Raw genomic sequence first — 7,208 nt, forward strand, 5'->3', positions numbered from 1 at the left:
GAGAGGGGGGAGAGAGAGAGAGAGAGAGAGAGAAAGAGAGAGAGAGAGGGACTGACCTCACCCTAGTCTCCTCTGCCTTTTGTTCTATCTGGGCCCCAGCTGTTTGGTGATGGCCACCCACGTTGAGGGCAGATCTTTCACCACTCTGTCCACAGACTCACATGCTAATCTTCTATGGAAACAACTTCACAGACACCTCCAGGTATCTAGGTATCCCTTAATCCTGTCAAATTGACACCTAAAATTAACTATCATGCTACTCAACCAGCAAGACCAAGGATGGATGTTTGGGGGCTTAGGGCAACTGCCTCGATAAAAAGCCATGATGCCTTTGACCAGTTTTATTACCTGAGTCAGTCTTCAGACCTGGAACCCACTGACTAAGAGAGAGGCCAGTTCCTCTGGAATAAAGACCTGTGACATCGTAGCCAAGTATATCCAGTGCTGATTCCCCTAATGCTTAACCAGAGGAACCTATGGTCATTTACTCAGTGACCACACACTGGGAAAAGTGGATATTCAGATATTTCAAAGGACAATCAGTCACAGGACCTGAGCTGGTTTTGACACAGAGACCCAAAACATTATCATGACCTCCCTGTTAGTGGGGCATATGGTGATCAGGTGGAATCTTCACCCAGGTCTGACTCACAGTGGTCATTTTTTCCAGTCCCTGAATGTATAATTAGAGTGGACATACTTGGTCGTTAGTACACCTCCACATTGGTTTCTTCCTTTCTTTCTTTCTTTCTTTCTTTCTTTCTTTCTTTCTTTCTTTCTTTCTTTCTTTCTTTCTTTCTTTCTTTCTTTCTTTCTTTCTTTCAGTTGGAGTCTTACTCTGTTGCTTAGATGCAGTGGCACACTCACAGCCAGTGCAGCCTCGACCTGCTGGGCTCAAGTGATCCTTCCACCTCAGCCTTCCAAGTAGCTAGAACCACAGGCATGAGTCACCATGCCCAGCTAATTTTTTTTTTTTTTTTTTTTGTAGAGACGAGGTCTCGCCAAGTTGCCCAGGCTGGTCTCGAACTCCTGGGCTCAGGCAATTATCTCGCCTCTGCCTCCCAAAGTGCTGGGATTATAGGTCTCAGCCACTGTGCCCGGCCAAACACCCACATTGGCTTCTTGACCTGTGTAATAGGAGCTAATGTAATGGGGAAGGCCAAGAAGAAATTTCTGAAACCACCCCTCACCCATCTACAAATAAATTAATAATTCAAAATCAATATTTCATCCTAAAGGAAATGTCAGAGATTGGTAGCACCTTTAAACACTAAAGAACAAGCCGGGCTCGGTGGCTCAGCCTGTAATCCCGCGCCTTTGGAGGCTGAGGTGAATGGATTGCCTAAGCCTGCGGGTTCGAGACCCGCCTGGGCAGTGAGACCTCATCTCTACAATAAATAAAAAAATCAGCTGGGCGTGGTAGTCATGCCTGTAATTCCGGCTACCTGGAATGCTGAGGCGGAAGGATTGCCGGAGTCCAGCAGGTCGAGGCTGCCGTGGCCGGGAGCGGCCACTGCACTCCAGTCTGGGTGACAGAGCGAGACTCCAACTCAAAAAAAATAAAATAAAATAAAAACTAAAGAACACAAGGAAGCTGGTCCCTAATGTATCTTCATTTAATTCACCAGACTGGGCCTCACAAAAACCAGACGGGTCCTGGAGGGTGACAGTAGACTATCACAAAGTTCAGCCAAGTGCAGACGGCTCCTTGACTTACAACGGTTCAACGTAGTGATTTTTCAATTTTATGACAGTACGAAAACAATGTGCATTCAGTAGAAACTGTTCTTCAAATTGTGAATTTTGTTCTTTTCCCACCTAGCGATATGTGGTGTGATACTCTCATAATGTTGAGTAGCGGTGGAGAGTCATTCTATTTTGCTTTTTGTTTTTATTTTGCCATTCTGTTTTTCACATTCAGTACAGTATTCCATAAGTTACATGAGATAGTCAACACTTTATTATGAAATAGACTCTGTTAAATGATTTTGCCCAAGTCAAATAGGCTGATGTAAGTATTCTGAGTGCATGTAGAGTAGGGTAGGCTAAGCTGTGGTCTTTGCTATGTTAAGCATGTTCAGTCCGTTTTTGACTTATGATAGTCTCAACTTACGATGGGTTTATTGGGACATAGCCCCTTCATAAGTTGAGGTGCACCTGTAGCAGCTTTATTGCAATAGCTTTCCCATTTTGGAGTACTTTTGCTAGATCAGTTTCACAGCTTCAGGTAACACATAGACATTGATCTGGCAAATGCTTTTTTTCCCTATCCCTATCAAAAAAGAATCAGAAACAGTTTACATTCTTTTGGAACAGACAGCAATACACATTTGCAGTCTATTCTTTGGGATATGTTAACTCTCTCATCCTCTGTAATAATATATTCTAGAGAGATCTGAACTGGCTGGACATTTCATAGAACATCACAGTGGTCCGCTATATTGATGGATCTTGAGCTCCTGACCCCCATGTTATCACCACTGATGCACTGACATCTCTCCCCTGGCTCACATCTATGGTCATATGAGGCCTTCCTTATGACCAACTGACAGGGTAGAAATAAACTCAAGCTTTTTCCACACATTTGGGCCCAGTATATGAGAGTAAGTAAAAAATAGGTGTCAGCTGTTCTTCAGTGACAATCAGGAGTGGCTTTGGGAAATAGCTTTGAGAGGAAAACCTCACAAGGGCAGGAGCTTCAGATGGTTTTCCTCGTCATCTACTCTGTGTGGAAAGAGAAGTAGCCTCAGTTTGGAATATGTACAGTCCCACAGACAGTGGTGAATACGTTGATCTGTTGATCAGGGACTAAAACAGAAAGACTGGAAGGTTGGGCATTAAGAAGTTTGCAGTAAAGGTATGTGAATGGACCGATGAGAGAAGACACAAAGCATGAAAATCTTTGCATCAATTGTTAATGCCCATCAGAAAGTATCCATTACAGAAGAGGCACTAAACAATTAAGTAGACAAAATGACTTGAGCAGATGTCAATCAGCCTCTGTCATGGCTAGCTAATGCTAGCACAATGAGATCATGAAAGAGTGGCCATAGTGGCAGGGATGGAGACTACAAATGACTCCTATTGACCAAGATGGATCTAGATACTGATGTTTCCAAATGTCCGATGTGATTGCAACAGAGCTCTTTGCCGAGTCACTGATGTGTTACTATCCTTGAAGAAGACCTTGGTGGCAAGTTGACTATATTAGGTCCCTTCCATTATGGAGGTGTCAGAGATTTGTTCTAACAGGAATAGACACGTAGTCTAGGTATGAGTTGACCTTTTTTGTTCATGGTGTCGCAATACCTAAGGGCTTTGGATCTAAGAGTGTTTGATTCACCAATAGGATTTTTCATATGCCATTGTATCATAACATTACAGCAAGGAGATGCAGAAGTGGGCACATGGCCATGGGATCCACTAGTTCTACCAGCTACCATATCACCTAGATGCCACCAACATGACAGAATGATGGAAGGGCCTGCAGAGGCACAGCTGAGACACCACTTGGCTATGATACATGAGGCTGGGACACCAGTCTCCAGGTTGCAGTTTATATGTGAAATCAGTAACTTTTAGATGATGCTGTATCCTTATTAGATAGAATATATGGGTCCAAGAACCAATGAGTGAGAGTAGGAGAGGACTCACTTAGCATCAGGGCTACTTAGGAAATCTATACTTCCCATTCCTGCAACTCTGTTTTGCAGATTTAGATGTTATGATTCCCTGTGGGAAATGTTTCCACCAGGGGACCTGATAAGCGTCCTATCGGACTTTAAGCTATGACACTTTAAGCTCTTTATGGCAAGGGATGAATAGTTGAGAAGTCGCCATCTTGGCAGCAGCTATGAACCTGATTATCAGAAGGAGGTAGGTCTGCTGCTACACAGTGGGGGCAGAGAGGACTAGGTTTGACACCCAGGTGACCCACTGAGGCTTCTCTTAGTATTTTCTCACCCAGTTTTGATGACAAATGGAAAAATTCAGCAGTGAGGCCTGAGAAGGGCATGGTAACTAGGGGCTCAGATCTTCATAGCTGAAGGTATGGGTCAACCCTCCAATGAAGCCATCAAGACCAGCAGAGGTATTAGCCAAGGGTGGGAGATATAGCAGAGGAGAAATTTGATGAGTATCAATCACAGTCTTTATACCAACTGCTGTGACAGTGGTTGCAGTTCATTCTACTAACCTTCCTCTCGTAAGTTTCTCCAGGAAAAGAGCCCTCCAGTGTCCTGAAGGAGGTGTTCCTAGAAGCAAATGGACATGAGTGGTACAATGGGTGAACTGATTTTTGTTGTTGTTGTTTTGAGTGGGAGTCTCACTCTGTCGCCCAGGTTGGAGTGCAGTGGCACGCTTATGGCCACCGCAGCCTCAATCTGCTGGGCTCAGGTGATCCTTCTGCCTTCCAAGTAGATGGAACTACAGGCATGTGACATCAAGCCCAGCTAATTTCTCTTGGTTTATTGTAGAGATGAGGTCTCGCCAAGTTGCCCAGGCAGATCTTGAACCCGTGGGCTCAGGCAATCCTCTCACCTCATCTTCCCAAAGTGCTGGGATTATAGGCATGAGCCACCATGTCTGGCCAGTGTGAACTGTTATGGGTGCTGTGCCATGTTGCCCAGATTCTCCCTTTGGGACTGGAGGATTTATTACCCCATCTACAAGGAAGGTTAGCTGACAGCTGGAAGTTCTTAGATGCAGACAGCCACCTCATTCAAGGTCATGCTTTCTTCTCTGGACAGCTTACAAAGACTCATCAGTGTAGGGTATAAAGTCTCATACTTCACACTTCACTTGGACAATTCTGAAGGGACATCCCGGCTTCAGAACTCTCTATGGGGTCAGCTGAAGTCTTGCTGAGATTACAATGTAGCTCAATTAATTCCTCTCTAATCCTGCTTCCTTCTGGTCCTGCACAGGTGTTAATTCTAAGCCCACTCCCTAATTAATTTCCTCCATGCAATCTTCATCTCTGAGTTTGTTTCTCATAGGATCCAACTCATATGTATCTTTTTTTTTTTTTTTTTTTTGAGTAGAAGTCTCACTGTGTTGCCCAGACTGAAGTGCAGTGGCACACTCCGGCCACCGCAGCCTCTATCTGCTGAGCTTCAGCAATCCTTCCGCCTCAGCCTTCCAAGTAGCCAGAACTACGGGCGTGCCTGGCTAATTTCTGATTTATTGTAAAGATGAGGTCTCGCCAAGTTGCCCAGGCGGGTCTTGAACCCGCGGGCTCAGGCAATCCACTCACCTTAGCCTCCCAAAGTGTGAGATTACAGGCTGAGCCAGCGAGCTCGGCTTAATTTTTGATTTATTGTAGAGCTGAGGTCTCGCCAAGTTGCCCGGGCGGTTCTTGAACCTGCAGGCTCAGGCAATCCACTCGCCTCGACCTCCCAAGGTGCTGAGATTACAGGCTGAGCCTCCGAGCCTGGCCATAGGTATCATCTTTATGATATTTTACTCTTGGTGACCATTGTTAAGTTATATCTTGATCTCTCCATTAATAAATCTGTGATGTTTTAATAGGAACATAGTGAGTTTTATGCCCAGTATGATATTACTGTCATGAGGCCTATTTTGGGGCTCCCACAACTATTATGATATAACAGAGAAAACAAGGCATTTTCAGAAAATATACATATTGCTTTGTGCTCTCTAGTTAAATGCTAGATTTTACACTCTTGGAGAAAGAGGTAGTCTAGGATGATTTTATTTTAAAAATAACACTTTCATTAAGAAAGATTTTTTTTTTTTTTTAGCCGGGCGTGGTAGCGCGCGCCTGTAGTTCCAGCTACTTGGAAGACTGAGGCGGAAGGATCGCCGGAGCCCAGCAGGTCGAGGATGCAGTGGCTGGGAGCTGCCACTGCACTCCAGTCTGGGTGACAGAGTGAGACTCCAACTCAAAAAAAAAAAAAGAAAGATTAAAAAAAAAAAATTAAGCCAGGCTCGGTGGCTCAGCCTGTAATCCCGCGCCTTTGGGAGGCTGAGGTGAGTGGATTGCCTGAGCCTGCGGGTTTGAGACCCGCCTGGGCAGCGAGACCTCATCTCTACAATAAATCAAACAATCAGCCGGGCGTGGTAGCGCATGCCTGTAATTCCGGCTACTTGGAAGGCTGAGGTGGAAGGATGGCCGGAGCCCAGCAGGTCGAGGCTGCGGTGGCCGGGAGTGGCCACTGCACTCCAGTCTGGGCGACAGTGAGACTCCAACTCAAAAAAAAAAAAAAAAAAAAATTAGAAATGAGGTCCTGCTTTGTTGCCCAGACTGGTCTTGAGCTCTCAGACTCAAGTTATCCTCCCACCTTGGTCTCCCAAAATGCTGAGATTACAAGCGGGAGCCACCACTCCCAGACAAGAAAGATCTTAAACTCGCCACCAGGAAATATAGAGTATTTCTATCTTCGAAGAGATAATTAGACTGGTAGAAAGAGTTTGAGTTTTAGAATTGTAAAGTCCTGGCTTAAACACTAGTCTCACTCTCTAGTAGCTGTGTAACCTTAGGAAAGTGACCTAATTTAGCTAAGTTTGTCTAGGTAGAGCAGCATGGTGAAGGGATTCGATTGTGTGAACTCTGGAACCAGATCATCTGGATTCAAATCTCTACTTACCAGTTAGGTATAGGTGAGTTACATAAGCCTTCTATACCTCAGTTTCTTTCTCTTTAAAATGAGGATAATGAGAGTAACTACCTTTATAGGTTTGTTGAGAAGACTAAATAAATTAATATATGGAAAGCGTTAGGAACCATGCCGTTGAGTGAGTGACCAATAAACATGGGCTGTTGGCTAAGTGTGGTGGCTCATGCCTGTAATTCCAGCAATTTGTGAGGTGGAGGTGGGAGGATCGTTTGAGTGTAGGCGTTCGAGGCCAGTCTGGGCAACATAGTGCGACCTTGTCTCTACAAAATAATTAAAAAATTAGCTGGGTGTGGTGGCACATGCCTGTAGTCCCAGCTACTCAGGAGGCTGAGGTGGAAGGATCACCTGAACCCTGGAAGTTGAGGCTGCAGTGAGCCATGGTCGTGCCACTGCACTCCAGCTAGGGCGACAAAGTAGAGTGATATTGCCAACTCAAAAAACAACAAAAAACAAACATAGGTTATTATTATCACAATACTTACCCATAGGGATGTGGTGAAGATTGAATAAGGCAATGGATATGGTATGGTTAGCTCAGTATTCGGCATATGGGAATTCCCTAAAAAAATT

Source organism: Carlito syrichta, unplaced genomic scaffold (genome assembly GCF_000164805.1).
Source record: "Carlito syrichta isolate Samal-C Ts95f unplaced genomic scaffold, Tarsius_syrichta-2.0.1 Scaffold315646, whole genome shotgun sequence".
Taxonomy (NCBI): Eukaryota; Metazoa; Chordata; class Mammalia; order Primates; family Tarsiidae; genus Carlito; species Carlito syrichta.